At 40.8% G+C, this 21,551-nt stretch overlaps 1 protein-coding gene and 1 pseudogene across 5 annotated transcripts in view; one reads left to right on the forward strand and one right to left on the reverse strand.

Annotated features, from left to right (window-relative positions):
• UIMC1 (ubiquitin interaction motif containing 1) overlaps positions 1–21,551 on the reverse strand; it is a 164,607-nt gene that overhangs the window by 9,277 nt on the left and 133,779 nt on the right. The gene's annotated exons all lie outside the window — the stretch shown is intronic.
• LOC108292146 lies at positions 18,751–20,424 on the forward strand (annotated as a pseudogene).

The raw sequence follows: 21,551 nt of genomic DNA on the forward strand, positions 1-21,551 counted from the left end.
CAACCCAGAGATTTTATAAGTAAAATTAAAGTACTCCAGGAGAAAAAACATCCAGGACAAAACCAGCTTCAAATCCACCTCCAATTCTATCAACCAGCCCATACTTCTCTATCTTACATACAAGCACTTCATGAGAGATTTTATCAAGTGCCTTGCTGAAATCCTTAAAAGGCTGGCACCTTCAAGATTACAGAATCCTTTAGGAGTTGTATTTTTTATTTTTCTTTCTCTGTATGTCCCCCATCTTGACTACCACGTATTTTTCCAAAAGAAATACTTGGAAACCACTCCACAGAGAGGGTTGGAAAAAGAATTGATTCTAGCACGGTATATACACCACTATTATATTTAGCAAATTTCTGTTTCTATTCATTTATGTCAGTCTCCCTTCCACATTGTGTAACTTTCTGAATTCAGGGACTCTGGGTTTTATTTTGTTTCATTTTTTTCTCTTCAGCATCCTCAGCAGTCTAGTACAGATTAAATGCTAATAAATATTTGCTGAATCAAACTGTATCAATAGATTCTAAAGGAAAAAAGAGCTCTTGTTTTATGAGGACTCACTTTGTGCCAGAGACTTTATAAACATAATTTCTATCTTTACAACAACCCTATGAAGAATATTTCATCATTTCTATTTTATAGTCAATGAAATATTAAGTAACCTGATCAAGGTCACAAAGCCAAAAAAAAAAAATTGCACAAGAAATGCAATACAAATCTGACTTTACAGAAACATATGTTCTTCTACAAGAGCAGGCTGCCTCTCCTGGAAGATAAGAAGCTAAAGAATGGGAAGAGAAGAGGTGGTTAAGTAGTAAATGAGTGGGCAGGTAAAAGAGAATCTGAGGGGAGAAACTTTATAGTTAGGACTATACGGTAATTTTATTAAATGTTATGATCACAACAGACTGGACTGGGGCTTGCCACTGGTTTCTGTTTTTCCTTTGAAACCTACTGCCCCTACAAAAGAGCAGAGAAGTGTAGGTTGCTCTGAAGGAACACTTGTGGTTTCTGAGGGTTGAGATGGCTATTTAAACTAGCTGCAGGCAGAGAATTCACTGGGAAACATACATCCAAAAACCAAACTGCTGACAACACCAGCCACAGATTTCAAAAGGGAACAATGGTATCTGAGTACAGCTATCAGGGAAAGGCAGAAGAGGACAGGTATCACTGAAAGCTGAGAGAGATGACAATAAACATACGACCATACCTCAGCTGCTTATATTCCATTGTATGTGAAATGCTCTAAGGGGCTGCACTTAAAAATGTGGCTTGGCACTGTTAAGATACAAATAATCAGTACTGCCTTGTAGAAGGGCACTCACTGGCTTTAGAGTTGGACAGGAGGTGTCTAAGTTGGGCCTCTACTAGCTGTGTGGCCTTAGACAAGTTCCCTAAACTGAGTAACAATCTACCTGTTGAATGAGATAACTGGATTTAACCTAATGAGTTTTGGTGACAATCATATCAAATACTGTAAGAGTATCCAGCCCACAGAAAGCATTCAGTAAACATTAGTTTCATTTATTTACTATTTATATAATTTTCATTTTTCTTCTTCCAGATTTATTTCTTAGCCTTATCTAAAGACATAAACTCATCCATGGAACCAGTGACCACTAGCCAGCCTACAATTTGGGTTTGTTAGATCTTAGTCTTGAGTGGTTTCCATACTAAATTTTACAAACAAAATGGACAAGTAAATAGCCTAGGCATTACAGAACAATTATCAATACTATATAAACATCAACACATTTGTTTCCAAAATTCAAAGACGACAAGCTATAAAAAATAAAAAACATATGGCCTAATACCGTAAATAGCAAAGACAATAGTTCCTTGAGGACAGTGGAAATTATATATACAAACAAGGGAGTTTTGACAGAATGACAAGTGGTTAAAGTCTTCTCTGTTTGTTTCCCTCAACCTCAAAACCACCTCAGAAGAAAATAATGGGAACTCAGAGTTGTGTCTCTTCCTGCTAAGACCACCCCTCTTTCAGCCTAGCACTTCTTCAGTGGGATATAAGGAAAACAAGGGAAGGTAAGCTCTACCTGCACACAGTGAGGCAGCCATGCTGTCTGCCTCCCTACAACCAATGACCTCAGAGACCAGTCTCAATCAAAGGTTATTATTAGAACAAATTATTGGCTAGGTGTGGTGGCTCATGCCTGTAATCCCAGCACTTTGGGAGGCCAAGGCAGGTGGATCACTTGAGGTCAGGAGCTCGAGACAAGTCTGGCCAACACAACAAAACCCTGTCTCTACTGAAAATAGAACATTTAGCTGGGCATGGTGGTGACTGCCTGTAATCCCAGCTACTCAGGAGGCTGAGACAGGAGAAATGTTTGAACCTGGGAGGCGGAGGTTGCAGTGAGTGGTGACTGCACCACTGCACTCCANAAAAAAAAAAAAAAAAAAAAAAAAAAAAAAAAAAAAAAAAAAAAAAAAAAAAAAAGAACAAATTATCTATGACTCTCTGACATATGTGGCTAAATTTAAATCTTCATTAGAATTAAATATAATTTAAAACTGGGCCACGCACAGTGGCTCACGCCTGTAATCTCAGCACTTTGGGAGGCTAAGGCAGGTGGATCAACTGAAGTCAGGAGTTCAAGGCCAGCATGGCCAACATGGTGAAATGTTGTCTCTACTAAAAATATAAAATTAGCTGGGCATGGTGGCGCATGCCTGTAATCTCAGCTACTTGGGAGGCTGAAGCAGGAGAATCACTTGAACCTGGAAGGTGGAGGTTGTAGGTTGTAGCAAGCTGAGATTGCATCACTGCATTCCAGTCTGGGCAACAAGAGCAAAACTCCATCTCAAAAAATAATAATTAAAAAATTGAATTCCTTAGTCCCATGAGCCACATTTCAAACACTCAATAGCCACATGTGGCTACCATATTTGGCATCACAAATATAGAACATTTCTATCATTGCACAAGATCCCACTGGATAGTGCTGTTCCTTCAAGAGATAACCAGGACCAATCTTATTATGCCTTAATTCTCTTTATCTTGGGTACCAAAAGAAATCCAAGCCTCCTCTGGCATACCTCTTCACCTGGATTCTCATCCACATATGACTCTGTCATTTGGGGGACTTTTCTAATCCAACTCAATCTCCCATTCCCACGCTCGAAATATTAGTAACTTTGCCCTCTACAATTTGTGTCAGTGATCAGCAAAATCCCTGTTCTCAACCTCCTGTGCAAGTTCCCTCTTCTCGCTCTGATTTAAAGAAGGCTTTCATGAGGATACTGCTTCTCACTGTACTTTCTCAAATATTAAATGTTTCTTCTTCTATTGACCACAACACTACCAGACCTGGGGCGAGTATCCTTCCATCGCTGCTTCCAGATTATTGCAAAAACCCAGTTTGAAGCACAAACTATTATACCACTCCCCTACTTTAACCTAAGGTAGTCATCTACTATCATCCTAGTCACCCCTTCCCCACAGCAACGCCTGGGCACTGAGTGAAAGTTTTTGTTGTTGTTGTTGTTGTTTTTGAGACAGAATCTCACTCTGCAACCCAGGCTAGAGTGCAATGGTGTGATTTTGGCTCACTGCAACCTCCGCCTCCTGGGTTCAAGCAATTCTCCTGCCTCAGCCTCCCAAGTAGCTGGGATTACAGGCACCTACCACCACGCCCAGCTAATTTTTGTACTTTTAGTAGAGACGGGATTTCACCATGTTGGTCAGGCTGGTCTCAAACTCCTGACTTCATCATCTGCCTGCCTCAGCCTCCCAAAGTGCTGGGATTGCAGGCGTAAGCCACTGCATCCCACCCACTGAGTGAAAGTTTTATCACTTACTGTCTTTCTCTTCACCACTCTTGCCACCATTCTTGATTTCAATATCTACATATTAGACTGAACCATATGAAGCTGCAGTTTTTGTTAGTTCAGCCCAAGATATGATCCATCTAGTACTCTGGCCTCTCAGTTCCCTGACCTCTTGTTTATTAAATCCTATGGCTCCTACCATCTCAGCCTTTCTCCAGTGGGGTTCCAAGAGAGGAGTGAGCCTAATGCCCTAAGGCATCCACCAAACGTTATGAATCAATTTCTGTCCCCTGCCTCTAAAATGGTACCAGCTATGTATCACACTTACATAGGCAGAAGTAAGCGGTCAATTCATCTTCTGACTTTTTTTTGAGACAGAGTTTTGCTCTTACTGCCCAGGCTGGAGTACAATGGCAAGCTCTCGGCTCATCGCAACCTCTGCCTTCCAGGTTCAAGTGTTTCCCCTCAACCTCCCAAGTCGTTGGGATTATAGGCATGTGCCACCATGCCCAGTTAATTTTTTTTTTTTTTTTTGTAGTTTTAGTAGAGACGGGGTTTCTCCATGTTGGTCAGGCTGGTCTCGTACTCCAGACCTCAGGTGACCCACCTGCCTCAGCCTCCCAAAGTGCTGGGACTATAGGCGTGAGCCACCATACCCGGCCTCATCTTCCTACTTCTATGGTTCCAATGAAGAACTCTAGCTGAGCCTATCATTAATGATGAGTTCAATTTCAGGTGTCCATTCTCTGATCACCATCACCTAACTTGTCCAACTCATCCTCTCTAATGTTCTTATGCCAATCACCCTTCAGCCCCACTAGGACATCTGATCCTATACTACTATCATCTTTTCACTGTTTATTACCCTGTCATATCCTCCCATTCCTTCATAGTGTGCATAGGTATCATATTAACAATTCCCTTGAATATTCTCTCAATTTCTTTCTATTGTACTTGCAAAATCCAACTTTGGTTAAATACAGCCCTCTACTTATTATTATGTCCTTTCTGCTGAATGTGACAGGAACAAAAACACATATATCAGTGCTGACTGGGCTCACTTTTTATTTAAGATCAAAATCTGAAGTGGTCTCTTAGTACTTCCTGGCAATCCTAATATATTTTCCTAGTTAGTTCATTCTTCCAACCTCCCAGATACTATTTCATATCTTCTCTGCTATTCTCAAACCTCTAATATCCATTCTGTTTCCTGTATTACCATTCTTTTTTATTTAAATATAATTTTATTGAGATACATTCATGTATCACATAATCCACCCATTTAAAGTCTATGATTCAATGATTTCTGGTATACTCACAGACTTGTACAACATCACCAGAATCAATTTTAGAACATTTTCATCACCCCAAAAGGAAACCTGTTCTGATTAGCAGTCCTTCTCCAGTTTCTCCCAAGCTCCCAGCCCTAGGCACCCACTAATCTGCTTTGTGTCTCCATGGATTTGCCAGTTCTGGGCATGCCACAAATGGAATCAGACAGTATGCAGTCTTTCATGTCTGACTTCTTTCACCTAACATATGTTTTCAAGGTGCATCCATGTTGCAGCATGGATGTACTTCATTCCTCTCTTTCCACAGTGGCCACACCATTTTATGTGTCCACCAACATTTTAGGGTTCCAATTTCTCCACATTATCATCAACGCATATTTTCCTTCTTTTTTTATTTTTTTAAACAGTGATCTTAGTGGGTATGAAGTGGTATCTCATTATGGTTTTGACTTGCATTTCCTGACGACTAAAGATGTTGAATATCTTTTTATGTGCTTGTTGGCTATCTGTTATCTTCTTTGGACAAATGTCTATTCAAATCCTTTGCCCATGTTTTAATTGGGCTGTTTGTCTTTTTGTTGTTGAATGGTAAGCTTTCTTTACAGAGTGGGCGTGGTGGCTCACACCTATAATCCCAGCACCTTGGAAGGCCATGGCAGGTGGATCACTTGAGCCTAGGTATTTGAGACCAGGGGGGCAACATGGTGAAAACCCATGTCTACAAAAAATACAAAAATTAGCTGGGTGTGGTGGCATGTGCCTATAGTCCCAGCTACTTGGGAGGCTGAGGTGGGAGGATAGCTTGGGCTAGGGAGGCAGAGGTTGCAGTAAGCCAAGACTGTACCACTGCACTCCAGCCTGGGCGACAGAGTGTTCTTTATATATTCTGGATACTAAACCCTTAACATACATATGATTTGCAAGTATTTCTCCTATTCTATAGGTTGTCTTTTCACTTTCTTGATAGTGTCCTTCAATGCACAGAAGTTTTAAATTTTGATAAAGTCCAATTTATCTTTTTCCTTTTGTTGCTTGTGCTTGTGGTATTATATCTAGGAATCCATTGCCAAACCTAAGGTTGTGAAGTTTTACCCCTAAGACACTTCCCCTGACTCGCTGAGATAAGGTCTCAACTATGTTGCCCAGGGTGGACTCAAACGATTCTCCTGCCTTAGCCTCCGAGTAGATGGGACTTAAACTTACCAGCATGTACCACTACAGCTGCCTGTAAAACCTTTACGACTTACATTTAGGTCTTTGATCTATTTTCATATGTAATATAAAGAAGTGGTTCGAATTCATTGTTCTGCATGTGGATATTCAGTTGTCCCAGCACTACATATTGAAAAGACTGGATTGTTTTTCCCACTAAATTGCCTTGACATCCTTCTCAAAAATCAATTGCCCACAAATGTATGGTTTTACTTCTGGACACTCGATTCTATTCCACTGAACTATAATGACTGCCTTTATGCCAGAACCATATTGTCTTAATTAGTAAGTCATAAAATTGCAAAGTATAAACCCTTAGCTTCATTATTTTTCAAGACTGTTCTATTCTGTGTCCCTTGTATTTTGGTATGAATTTTGGGACCAATTTGTCGATTTATACAAAAAAGTTAGCTGGCATTTTGAAAGGGATTTCAAATCTGTAGATCAACTTGATGAATACTGCCATCTTAACAAGATTAAGTTTCTAAACCATGAATATGAAATATCATTGCATTTATTTAGGTCTTGTTTAGTTTCTCTCAGCAATGTTTTATAGTTCTTAGAGAAGTTTTTCATTTCTTTTGTCAAATGTATTCCTAAGTATTTTATTATTTTTGATACTATATTAAATGTAACTTTTCTTAAATTCATTTTCAGAATGTTCACTGATAATGTACAAAAATACAACTGATTTTCTATATTGACCTTGTATCCTGCAAACTTGCTGAATTCATTTATTAGTTTTAAAGGCTTGTTTTATTTCAATGAATTCTCTAGGATTTTCTAAATAAAAAATGTCATCTAATAGAGTAGTTTACTTCTTCCTTTCCAACCTGAATGATTTTTATTTCATTTTGTTCCTAACTGTCCTGCCTAGAACATCCTTTACTACGTTGAATGGAAGTGGTAAGAATGAACACCCTTGTCTTGTTTCTGATTTGGGGGAAAACTTTCAGTCTTTCACTATTATGATATTAGCTATGAGTTTTTCACAGATGCCCCCTATCAGGCTAGGAAGTTCCTGTCTAATTCTAGTTTGTTGAGTATTTTATTGTCATGAAGGAGTATTGAATTTTGTCAAACGTTTTTTCTGTGTCCATGTAGGTATCGTGTGAGTTTGTCCTTTGTTCTATGATACAGTGTATTATATTAACTGATTTTCTAATGTTAAACCAGCCTTCCAGACATTTTTGATGGGAAAAAAACTAGTACTTGAGAGACCTTCTACACTGTTCCACCACCAAAAGTAATAGTCTACCTGCAAATCTACCCATATCCTCTGCCTTCCCTCCTATTGCACAAAATGAATTGCCCACAGATACCTAAGGCTAACTTTTCCACTTGACCCTGAATCCGAACATCTCTTGCTTAATTAAGGTTTCCCCACCTGCCATCGTCTCTCCTGAAATATCAATTTTTCCCTCTTTTATAGATCATTCCATCAGCATACAAACATGCAGTAATATTTCCCATAGGTTATTTCTAGACTTATATATCCTACTGTGTGCTCAACATCTTCATTTGGTTATTCACCAGACATCTTAAAATTATTTACAAAACTAAATTCTTAGTTTCTTCCTCCAAACCTGCTCCTGCCCCAGTGTTCTTGCTCTCAAAAAATGAAGTCATCATTAACCCAGTTGCCTGGGGCAAAACCTTGATTTCACTTTAGTCTTTCTCTTTCTCTCACACTCCAACAAATCCTGTAGGTTCAACCTTCAAAATGTTCCCAAATCTGACAACTTATTTACCTCACAGCTATATCTATGGTCAAAGCAAACAACAGATCTTGCCTGGAATAATGCAACAGCCAATCCCCTCCATTCCTGCTTAGTCTCAATTCCATTTTTGCTCCTGTCCCTCTATAGACTATTTTCCACATAGTAGCCAGAGTTAGATTACATCGTTCCCTCATTCTCAATCCCACTATGGCTTTTCATAATATTTAGAATGAAGTACAGAAACGTTACCTCACATGATCTGACCACTGTTTATTTCTTCTCTCCTTTCCCTGGTCGCTCACTCTCAGTCATTATGTCTTTCCTGCAGCATTAAGAAACATGCCAAACACACTCTTGCTTTAGAACCTTTATATTCCCTGACCCATAATGACTCTATTCAAGTATCACCTCAAGAAGTCTCCCTTGATCTTTCCCTTTAATAGAGCTCCCTTTTCCCTCTGTTCTAGTCATTCTCCATCTCCTCTTCTTGCCTTGTTTTTCTTAAATTGTATGTATTATCTATTTCCCTCACAAAAAGGTAAGCTTTATGAGAACACTGACTTCTCTTGTGTTTACTACTCTACCCTCAGCTTGCAGAACAGTATCTGGGTTATAGCTGCTGCTAAGTAAATACCGGCTGGGTTGTCAGTAAAGAAGTACAAATAATGCAGTTAAACACAACACAGTTATCTTCTGAATTAAGAAGGGCTTTCTAAGTTGAGTATCCTACAACTGGCTTAGCCAGAAGCCTGAGTTAAGGTTGCCTTCTCTCATCTTGACCAGTCACAAGGTTTGTTTATCCCACCAAAAGATCTTCAAGTCTGTCTACTTCAATTAACACTGCTTTATTGCCTGTTGCTCTGCTTTTAGTCTCAATCCTCCAATCAATCTTCCACACTGCTCAATGAATAACCTGGGTCCAGCATTACCAACAGCAGTACCCAGGAAGCCTTCCCTGCCCCAAGAAGGCCCCAATCTCTATACTCACACAGGACCCTGTGTGTTTATCTATCATAGCATCTCTCACATGATATATTAATTATTGCTTTACCTGTTTATCTCCCCCAGCAGACTGCCTCTTAATCACTTCAATATTTCACATTCTGGGCATAAAATTGACACTTAGTATAAATGTAATCAATCAATTTGGCAAAGTCATTTCTTATAAGTTTGATGGAATATTTTCTTGGTTTTAAGAGTGGCAGAATATTTTTATAACTTAGATTAAAATGTTTTTAGAGCCCAATCTGAAATAACTCTTGAAACAGAAAGGCCCTATCTGCTTCATTCCATTCAATAAATAAATTCCTGTTGTTCTTTCAGGTACTAGACTTGATAAACATTCTAACAGACATAGCTGCTAACTCAAACATCTTATGTGATTATGCTGATAGTTCCTAAATGGAAATCTTTACAAGCCTAAAAAAATAAGCATTGCTGGGTCCATTTACAGATGAGCAAACAAAGGCTTGGGGGCTTCAAGCCTATAATACCTGCTCTGGGATACGATTCAAAGGCTATTAGGCTCCAAAGATAGTACTGCAATGCCAAACTGCCTTCTTTGCTGCAAAAAAGCCACAGAGGGCCCCATCCCTACTCAAATTGTAGCAATTTTCTTTCAAGCTTAGAGATAAGCCTGCTTTCTTAAGAGGTGTACTTTCACTGATCTACTTCCTACTACTACTTGTCTATAATATTTATAACAATCTTTTTAACAGCTGAAATTTTTATTTAACCAATTTGATAATATACTGTATATATAGAACTTAAAAGTAATTCACATCTTCTGACCCACGAATTAAAGTTTAAAAATCTACTCTTAAAAAAATCTGAATTTAAATGAAATTGTATAAACAAAGATAATTCAAAGCATTATTTATAACAATGAACAACTTAACAACTTAATGTTCAAAAACAAGATGAAGTACTACATAAGGATTCAAAATAAAGACTGAAAGAAAATAGAGTATACTGAAATATTAACCAAATTTGGAGGAGCAGAAATTGGGTATTGTTTTCTTCTTTATACTTTTCTATATTGCCTGATTGTTTTCAGTGAGCACGGACCACTTTTATAATTTAAAACAACTGTTTAAATATCATGAGACGTCTCTAATAAAATAAGGAATGTAGGCAATGAGCACAGATGAACAGTAGGTAAATGCTGATAGGGAATTTTCTAATGGGTGGATCAAGCTGACCCCACAGAACAATCTTAAAAACTCATAAAAAAAAACCGATAACCAGATAGTATCTACCTTCCAATCTGATGCAATATAAAGTATACCATGTACCTATGAAGCACTCTGCTCAAGCCTCTGGCTGATTTGAGAACCATTCACGCACTAGACAGATTCTAGTTAAAGATGAAAGAACCAAACTGAGAGATCCCAACTGCCTCCCCAAACAAAGGTTCAGTTTAAATGCAACCCAGTTAACTGTCTGATAAAACCAGCAAGCAAACAAAAATATTCTTCAGAAGAATAAAACAGACTCTAGAATGCAATATAACATTCATAATGTCCAGAATATAATCCAAAATAACATTCAAAGAGACTGGGAAATGTGACCTGTTTCCAAAAATTTCTTATCAGAAATTATGGAGGACAGATGAGGGTGAAACAAAATCTTTAAAGTGAGGAAAATAAAAAGGAAAATGGAATGGAAGAAGAGAGAGAAGGGGAAGAAGGAGAGAGAAGGAAAGAGGAGGAGAGAGGGAGGAAGAGGGGAGGGGACAGAGAAGAGGAGAGGAGGGGGGAGGAGAGGAAAGAAGGAAGAAGAGGAAGAAGGAAGGGAGGGAGGGAGGCAACTCAAAATTCTACAGTGAAAATATCATTCAAGAATAAATCAAGACATTTTCAAATAATAAAAATTCTAAGGAAGTTTATCAGTAAACCTGTACTACAAGAAATGCTAAGGCAATTCTCCAAGCTGAAGGAAGAACACACTATATGGACACTCTCATCATGAGGAAATAGTAAATACCTAGTAAATATGAAAGACTATTATCCTCTTGATTTCTTTGAAATACACAGGAATGACCAGCGATGGTGGCTTATGCCTGTAATCCCAGAACTTGAGAAGGCTGAGACAGGAGGATTGCTTGGGCCCAGGAGTTTGAGACCATCTTGAGCAACACAGCAAGTCCTTGTCTCTTCAAGAAATACAAAAATTAACCAGGCATGGTTAATTTTTAATTGTAGTGCCAGCTACTCAGGAGGCTAGGGTGGGAGGATAGCTTGAGCCCAGGAGTTTGAGGCTGTGGTGAGCCATAATCATGCCACTGTGCAGACTGAGACCCTGTCTCAAAAATAAATAAAATAAATACACAGGCCTGTTTAAAGCAAAATCTATAATATTGTTTTCTGGTATTCAAAATATATGTATATGTGTGTGCACGTGTGTATGTGTGTATGTGTGTGTGACATGACAACTATAGCATAAAAGAAAGAAGAGTAAATGGACCTTTACAGTTACAAGGCTGTTACATTTTTTGTGAAATAGTATTAATTCTAAGTAGACTGTGAAAATACTTTTCCTAGAGCAACCACTTAAAAAAAAAAGATATTGCTTAGAAAAATAAATTAAAATGAAATTATACAATATGTTTAAATAACAACAAGACAAAAAAGAAAAATTGGGGGAAAAAGAGACATACCTAAATCCAACCACTTCAATAATTACGTTAGACGTTGATTAAATTTTCCAATTAAAAATGAGAGATTGTCACAATGGATAAAAATCGTGACCCAATGATGTTATGCTGTCTACAGGAGACACACTTTAAAAATAAAAACACAGATCAGTTAAAGGTAAATGAATGGAAAAAGATATATCAGGGAAACAGGAGTAAGACTAAAATGACTAAACTATTTCTAGTTGTTCTATCAGATAAAATACCCTTCAAGAAATAATTAGCTGGGCATGGTGGCAAATGCCTGTAATCCCAGCTACTTGGAAGGCTGAGGTGCAAGAATCCCTTGAACCTGGGAGGTAGAGGTTGCAGTGAGCTGAGACAGCACCACTGCACTCCAGCCTGGGCAGCACAGTGAGACTCTGTCTCAAAAACAACAACAACAACGAAAAGGTCAGGCACAGTGGCTCACACCTGTAATCCCAGCACTTTGGGAGGCCAAGGTGGGTGGATCACTTTGAGGTCAGGAGTTTGAGACCAGCCTGGCCAACATGGTGAAACCCCATCTATACTAAAAATACGAAAATTAGCTGGGCGTGGTGGCAAGCTCCTGTAATCCCAGCTACTCAGGGCTGAGGCAGAGGAATGGCCTGAACCTGGGAGGTGAAGATTGCAGTGAGCTGAGAGCACACCATTGCATTCCAGCCTGGGCAACAGAGTAAGACTCCGTCACAAAAAAAAAAAAAAAAAAAAAAAAAGAGAGAGAGAAAAGAAAAAAGAATACTATCAGAGATAAAACTGGAAATTACATAGTATATTTACATATTGGCTCAATAATTTATAAGAAAATGTGAAAGACTAGAATATCTACCACAATCTTGAAAAAGAACAAATGAGAACTGATGCTATCTGACTTTGAAATTTGCTATGAAGTTGCTATAATCAAGACACTTATAACTGGCATAAAGACAACAGATCAATTAAATAAAAAAGAGAACCCAGACATAAACTCTTTTTTTTTTTTTTTTTACATCTTGATAACAAATTGCCTTTGAATGTAGAACCCCTATTTTTAATAATAAGAGAGTAAGAGATTGAAACTCTTTAACAAGTAAAATGTGCCATGGTATATGTAGTATGGGGAACAGAAGCAGAAGGCCTGCCACAGGTTAGTTCAAGGGGTAGATTCAGAGAAGAGCAAATATACTTTGGAGTGTAGCAGTAGCAGAATGGCACATAATTGTAGGTCAACGCAAAGTAAAAGGACCAGATAGATGATAAGCCAAGCCAATAAGAGTGAACAGCATAGTGGTACAGAGCAACATTTTCCAACTTTATGCATGTACCAGCCACCTGGGGATCTTGTTAAAATGAAGATTCTGGTTCTGGGGTGGGGCCTGAAAATCTGCAGTTCTAACGTGTTCTAAGGGGACGGCTCTACGGATCCATGATTTGAATACTAAAGAGCATGGATATACTAATTACCTGCGTAATCTTCAGTAAACGATTTAACTTCTCTGTGCTTCAGTTTCCTCATCTATAAAATGGAGATCAGATGAAGTAATCCCAGTAAAATGAATACCATTAAGTGTCACTGATGATCAGTTACTTTCACTTGCGGAAGAGTGGAGGGCATGGCTGGGGGTGGGGTGGGAGGAGGGAGTCAGAGAAGTCTTAGTTGTATTTTTATACATTTTAAAGTAAGAAATGTATTCAGGTATTGACATGTGGACCGAGTTTTCTCCTCTCTCATACAAGCACATTACACGCGAAGCCAGATTAGTTCATGAATGTGCTACAGCACAGGATAGCTGGGAAATCCTGCTTGCAAACTGCTTTGGGTCCTGAGTGGGGAACGGTTTTGACTGGGAGCCGAACTCTAAATTCCTCTCCCTTATGCTGAGCTCAAAGTGACTCTCAGGTATTCAGGAAGAATACCTTTTGCTCATCACCTGCGGAGTGGTGGCCACAGCGAGGCGCTGGGGAAAGGCGCCAGGAGGCCTGCAGTGGGGGCGTGCCGGCGAAGCGAAGCAGGGGTGCGGGCAGGGAGAGGGCCGGCCCACATGGACCACGGGGCCTGGCAGGGGCAGGAGCAGCCTGCCGGCCCTGCCAATCAGCGAGGCCCGCGGCGGGCCCGGTCCCTCCTGGCCAGCGCGCTAGCTGGGCTTGGCTCTGCACTGCTAGCAGCGCACAGCGCTGGACTTGGTGCGCCAAGTGCGCGCGCGCTGCCGGCGAACGTCGGGAGCCCAGCATCAGCCGCCTCTCTGCAGTCGCTGCTTCTCCCGCGGCACCTTCGGGCTTCTCTTGGGAGAGGCGTGGGAACTTTCCTTCTGGCTAGGCTGCGGAGGTGATGGGCCGCTCCCGGCGGGGCCCTCGGGAAGGCGGCAAGGTGAGCGTCCTTGGGCTCTGGTGCGGCGATCCTGCCTAGTCGCTGACGCCCGGGTCCAACTTGGCTGCCGGGTCTAGACCAGTAAGAAGGGTTGGACAGGATAAGGAGGGGCGAGAGGATGGGGTGGGGTGGATTTGGACCCTGTATTTAGGTGCTGTCTCGTGAGCTGGTACCGACTTAACTCTGCTCGGTGCGGCTCCGCTCTTCCCGGCTCTGTGGGGCGCTGGGACGGCTGCCTGTGCTGAGGTCCGCTTGCAACCCGAAGTTGGAAGCGGCGCTCTGAAGTACGGACGTGTGGCTGGAGAGGGGCAGCGGCCGCTTCCAGTTTCGGGGTTCGTGTCTGACAATCAGAACCCCCGGGGGTGCTCTGCGGGTGCGGAGGAGGCCACTCGACGAATTTGTCTGAGGACGGGCTGGTGAACTCGCCTGGAGCTCTTTTCTGAACCAGCCAACCTTACTTAGTGCTTCATCTCTTTAATCTGAGCTAGGATCCTTTTAAGATCCAGCAGGTGGGAGCAGGTCAGCGTCCCCCCGCCTAGCTCCGGTTGCGAGGATATTGCTGGAAGGGCTCCATGAACGCTCGGGACGCCTTTTTCAGCTGGGAGCGCAAAGCTTCCCCTCCAAGTGGAGAACTGGAGCGGGTCTGGAAGTTGAGTGTCTTTCTGCGGAAGGCATCTCAGATTTGCCCACCAAGGGGGCATCTCTACCTTTCTTTGGCTCCTTTCCCCTCTTTGCCCTGTCAATCTGCTCCTAGAAGAGAGGGCATCTTTGACCATAAAATCTCACTTATACAGTCAGTTGATTTTCAAAGGCACCAAAGCAATCCATTGAGAAAAAGTCTTTTCAACTAACTGAGCCAGAATAACTAGATGTCCATTTAGAAGAAATAAACCTCATTTCCTAACTCACACCATACACAAAAATCAATTCAAGATGTACCATAAACCTAAACAGAAAATAAGAACCATAAAGAAAAAATTGAAAATTAGAGCACCTTAAATCTTCTACACATCAAGACACCATTAAGAAAATGAACAGGCAAGTACACACTAGAAGAAAATATTTGTATAACACATATTTGACAAACAATTGGTGTTCAGGACAAAGAAATCCTGTCTTAATAATAAAAAGCCACACAATCCAATTTTGAAATAGTTAAAACATTTGAACACTTTACTGAAGATACAAAATTAGACAACAATCATATGAAAAACATCATTAGCCATCAGGGAATGCAATTAGAATCATTACATGATTACCAGAATGACTAAAATTAAGGGGGTAAAACAGAATATCAAATGGTAGCAAAAATGTAAAACAACTAGAATGCTCATGAACTGCTAGTGAGAATTAAAATGGTACACCTACTTTGAAAAAAGGTTCGGCAGTTTCTTTATAACCTAGCAATTCCATTCTTAGCTATTTATTCAAAAGATGTGAAATCCTGTGTTCACTATACAACCTGTACAAGAATGTTCACAGCAGCTTTCTTTATAATAGTGAAAAATTCACCAAGAAGAATTCTATAAAGAAACTGGTATATTGATATGCTAGAATACTACTCTGTAATAAAAAGGAATACAACATAGATCAATCTCAAAAACATTAAGTGAAAGATTACACAAAAGCATACTGGAATGAGTCTACTATCAAATTCTAGAACGTCATATTAGAATTTCACAGAAATAAACAGTGGTTGCCTTTAGTGGTAGGGGTCAAGAAGAGATATGAGGGAATCTTCTGGGGTGATATTAATGCTCCATGAGTTAATAGGTATATGCATTTGCCCAAAACTCAGCAAATTTACACTTAATATCTGTGCATTTCAAACAAATATTGGAACTTAGTTCATGATTTGAATGCTTAACTATTTCAGGGGAAATTAACCAATATTTGCAACTTACTTTTCAAAGCATCAAAAGAATAACATGGATTAAAGGACGACTAGAGATATAAATAGATTTGTAATAAAACATAGTAAGATATTAATGGAATCTAAGTATTTCTAACTTTGTTGTGTATTCATAATTTTCTAATAAACTACCAGAGGGAAAAAGACTGGGAGAATCCTCTAAAATGAAGATTAATAAAGAGATATGATTAGATGCAATATATGATACTTAATTGGATCCCTGACCCAAAAAAGAGATACAAAGGATACTATTGGGACAACTGAGGAAATATGAATGTGAACTGTATACGAGATAATAGTATTGGTATTAATGTTAAATTTCTTGAGTTTAATAATGGTGTTACAAATTTCTAGGAATATGATCTTGTTTTTAAGATCGGGCTCAGTGGCTCAATTCCAACACTTGAGGAGGCCAAGAGAGGAGGCTCTCTTGAGGCCAAGAGTTTGAGACCAGCTTGGGCAACACAGCAAGACCCCCATCACTACAAAATTTAAATTTAAATTTAAATTAGCTGGGTGTGGTGATGAGTGCCTGTAGTCCTTCCTAGCTACTTGGGAGGCTGAAGTGGGAGGACTGCTGGAGTCCAAGAGTTCAAGGTTATAGTGAGCTATGATCATGCCGCTGTACGTTAGCCTGGGTGACAAAGCAAAACTGTCTTTTAAAAAATTAAAAATGTAAATAAAAGATCCTCAATTTCACTCAGAACAAAACATATTAAAACCACAATGAAGTATGTTTTTTTAATTTAAAAAAAAAAAAAAGATGCGTATTAATTAAAGTATTTAGAGGTAAAGTGTCATGATTTATGCAATTAACTCTCAAACGGTCAGGAAAAAGTGCATATATGTAAAAATATACATAGGAGAAAGGAAAAGAAGAGAAAGAAAAGGAGGAATAAAGAAAGTATACTATTTTTGTATCTCGTACTTTTGAAATTTAAAAATTTTCAAAATAGGAAAAAAGTATAGGCCTTGAAATAAACAGGTCTAAGTCTCAATTCCCATACTACCAATTACTAGCTTAATGATTTTGAGCAAGTTACTTCTCCTTAAGGATGACAGAGTCTAACCTGTAAGGTTACTGCAAAGATCAGGTAAAATAAGAGTTAAGTGCATAGTGCCTTGCACAAAATGCAGTGATAACAGTCACTGTTATTATAAAGACCTGTAGTGGCCAGGTATGGTGGCTCATACTTGATCCCAGGAGTTCAGCAAACAGCCTGGACAACATATTGAGACACCATTTCTTTTACTAAAAAAAAAACAAAACAAAAAAAGTAGTGTGTCACAGACCCATGAATTTCTTTTTTCTTTTTTTTTTTTTTTTAAGGAGATGGACTCTGTTGGTCAGGCTGGAGTGCAGTGATGCAATCTCAGCTAACTACAACCTCCGTCTCCCGAGTTCAAGCAATTCTCCTGCCTCAGCCTCCCAAGTAGCTGAGATTACAGGCGTGTACCACCACACCCAGCTAATTTTTGTATTTTTAGTAGAAACAGGGTTTCACCATGTTGGCCAGGCTTGTCTTGAACTCCTGACCTCAGTGATTCATCCACCTCAATCTCCCAAAGTACTGGGATTACAGGCCTGAGCCACCCCACCCAGCCAAATTTCAGTTTTAAAAAATGAGAATCCTGTTTTTAAAAAAATTTTATATGAAACACAGTATGTAAAATAAATAAATGTAAAGATCTTGAGGTGGGTAGTAGGATGTTACCAGTACTCATTCTGCCCTTCCCACACCTTTACAGAACCCTAGTTAACTACAGAAGACATTTTGAAAAACCAGTTCTCAGCCAGGTGTGGCCTATTTCAAAAAAAAGAAAGAAAGAAAAAGAAAAACCAGTTCTCTAGAACAGGGATGAGCAGTTTTTTTGTTTGTTTGTTTTTTGTTTTCGACAGAGTTTCACTCTTGTCACCCAGGCTGGAGTGCAATGGTGGGATCTTGCTCGGCTCACTGCAACCTCTTCCTCCCGGGTTCACACGATTCTTCTGCCTCAGCCTCCTAGTAGCTGGGATTACAGGTAGGTGCCACTATGCCCGGCTAATTTGTGTATTTTTAGTAGAGACAAGGATTCACCATGTTGGCCAGGCTGGTCTTCAACTCTTGACCTCAAGTGATAAGCCTGCCTTGGTCTCCCCAAGTGCTAGGATTACAGGCCTGAGCCACTGCACCCAGCCAGCTTTTTTATAAATAAACTTTTATTGGAATACAACCACCTGACTCATTTACAAATTGTCTATGGGTGCTTTAGTGCTTTAACAGCAGAGTTGAGTAACAGTAACAAAGACTTGAGTAGTTGTGACAGAGACCATATGGCCTGCAAAGCCTAAAATATTTACTATCTCTTCCTTTCAGGAAAAAGTTTGCTAGACTTTGCTTTTAAGAGTACATTTTCTGAGGGCCTACCTGCACAGTACTATCTTAGATACTATGGAGGGAATAAAAAGGACTATGACACAGTTACTGTTAACAATATTAAGCTTGGCTGGGCGCAGTGACTCACGCCTGTAATCCCAGCACTTTGGGAGGCCAAGGCGGATGAATCACCTGAGGTTGGGAGTTCAAGACCAGCCTGACCAACATGGAGAAACCCGGTCTCTACTAAAAATAAAAAATTAGCTGGGCATGGTGACATACCTGTAATCCCAGTTACTCAGGAGGCTGAGGCAGAAAAATCGCTTGAACCCAGGAGGCGGAGGTTGTGGTTAGCCAAGATCTACAGCCTGGGCAATAAGAGCGAAACGCCGTCTCAAAAAAAAAAAAAAAAAAAAAAAAAAAAAAAAAAAAAAAAAAAAAAAAGAAAAGAAAAGAAAAGAAAAGAAAAATAACAGTATTAAGCTTATGTGTAATTCATGAATGATTAAGTCTTTAAAAAGAATTTCTTGGCTTCCGCCGGCCCCATCAGCGCCCACGCCGCAGCTGAGCAGAAAGAGGCGGCCGACGCGACTTTGGGAATGCGCAGGGCCCCCGCCTCGCCCCCCCAGCCCGGGCCGCGGCCCCCGCCTTCTCCGCCGCCGCCCGGCGCTCCGTGCCCGCCCCCCGAGGCCGGCGGCTGCTCCCACCCGGGGCTGCTGATGTTTGTGCCGTGAGCACCGCCTAGCCATTGTCCCTGCCACTCTGTCAGCCACGCCGGGCCGCGCACCGGGAATGGAGCGCGCGTATGGGGAGCCTCCGTTGATGCCGCTGCGCCGCCCTCCGAGGCTGCCTCCCGGGAATCCCGGCTCCCTGAACGCTCCGGCCCGGAGCCGCAGACCCGAGTGCGTCCCCATGGAGGCGCCTGGGCTGGCCCAGGCAGCCACGGCGGAGAGCGACCCCCGACAGGGCGCTCACACTCTGCCCCTGCCCCTAGGCACGGCCGCCAGAGTCGCCTGCCTACCGACTGCAGGACTTCAACACGCTAGCCGTGGGCACCGAGACGTTCGGCGGGTGCACCTGGTGAAGAAGACCGCCAAGCATTTCTTCGCCCTCAAGGTGATAAGCATTCCCGATGTCATCCGCCTGAAGCAGGGGCAGCACGTGCACAATAACTCCGCTCTGAAGGAAGTCAGCCACCCGCTCCTCATCAGGCTATTCTGGACATGGCATGACGAGTGCTTCCTCTACATGCTCATGGAGTTCATGCCCGGCGGCGAGCTCTTCAGCTACCTGCGCAACCGGGGCCGCTTCTCCAGCACCACGGGGCTCTTCTACTCAGCAGAGATCATCTGTGCCATCCAGTACCTGCACTCCAAGGAGATTATCTACAGGGATTTGAAGCCGGAGAATATCCTGCTGGACAGGGATGGCCATATCAAGCTCACGGACTTCAGGTTCGCCAAGAAGCTGGTAGACAGGACGTGGACCTTCTGCGGAACACCCGAGTACCTGACCCCCGAAGTCATTCAGAGCAAGGGCCACGGGACGGCCCTTGGACTGGCGAGCCCTCGGCATCCTGATATTCGAGATGCTTTCGGGGGTTTCCTCCATTTTTTGATGACAACCCATTTGGCATTTATCAGAAAATTATTGCAGGCAAAATAGATTTCCCCAGACATTTGGGTTTCGGTGTAAAAGACCTCATTAAGAAACTGCTCGTGGTTGACAGAACAAGGCAGTTGGGAAACATGAAGAACGGGGCGAATGATGTGAAGCGCCATCGGTGGTTCCGGTCTACGGACTGGGAAGCTGTTCCGCAGAGAAAACTGAAGCCTCCCATTGTGCCCAAGATCTCTGGCGACGGCGATACCTCCAACTTTGAAACTTATCCCGAGAATGACTGGGACACAGCTGCTCCTGTGCTGCAGAAGGATTTAGAAATCTTCAAGAATTTCTGAGGACAGGAGCTCACATCTGGAAGGAAGATTGGAATGTGCCTGGAACGAAGAACTGCACCTAAGCAGACCAGAAGAAATGTCTTCTTCATGTGACAAGGACATTTCCAGTTTCCTGTGTGCCCGTATGTATAGAAACATCAGAGCACTGTTGAAATGAATGGAACGGTCGTTATTTAAGCAACTGGAATTCCACACTGTGGGAAGGGTTTGAGAACTGGTTATAGATTTGATCTTATCCTTTGGTGTTGTGCTCCTACTATGATGTCTTGGTTTTTCTCATAGACTTAAGTTTATAAGTTTGGGGAAAAAAAAAAGAATTTCTTGGAGTTTGACTCTTCTGTAAGTTAAGAGAGCCTAAAATATTAGCTACAAAAACTTTTTGTAATGTGTAAAACTTGTTTGGATCCTGTTTTCAACAAACCAACAGTAAAAAAAAAAAAAAATTACGGGACTCAAGGAGCGTTGAACAGACCAGATATTTGGTGGTATTAAAAATTATCATTAATTCTTTAGGTATAGTGACAATATCATTGTTAGGTTTTTTTATTTTCTTAAAAAAAGAGATCCTTTAGCAATTCACAGTAAAATTATAAAATGACATCTGGGATATAATCTAAAATAATATAGGAGGGGGTTTACAGATAGAATACATATGAAACAACAGTGGCCACGAGTTGATGAATGACTAGGTAGAATATAGGGGTTTCAGGGTACTACTACCCTCTCAATTTTTATGTTTGAAATTTTTGGCATTTGCAAGACAAATATCAAAAATAAACTAGCCACTGTCTTCTGAAGAAACTAGTATGAAAATCAGGTAACAAAGATAAGGATCTAGGAAAATAGTCCAAGAGCCCTCCTTCTAAAGAATCATCAATGGCAGTCAAATCACACAGGATACTGTCATCAGAGCCTAAATAAAGATAAGTTTCTTATGGAGAAAAGACTCTTAATTTATCTGAATTTTACTAATAAATGTTTACCAAGGTTCCTCTGAAAATATAATGGATGACAGTGATGCGTAACAGAAACATACAATTCTTTAAAAGGTTTTATAATGTAGCATATATAAAAGAATATATATGTGAACCCATTCCCCAACTTAAGAACGAGAATATTGCCAAAACGAATTAGCCAACTGTATGTTTCTTCCAGGTTCCATCTCTCTGCCTCCACACCATCCCTCACCCCAGAGGTGGCCTTTATCCTCAAAATTATATTACCTTTACTTTCTTTTTATCATACAGTTTTACTACAAATTCTTTTTTTTTTTTTTTTTTT

This window comes from Cebus imitator, unplaced genomic scaffold (genome assembly GCF_001604975.1).
Source record: "Cebus imitator isolate Cc_AM_T3 unplaced genomic scaffold, Cebus_imitator-1.0 Scaffold478, whole genome shotgun sequence".
NCBI lineage: Eukaryota > Metazoa > Chordata > Mammalia > Primates > Cebidae > Cebus > Cebus imitator.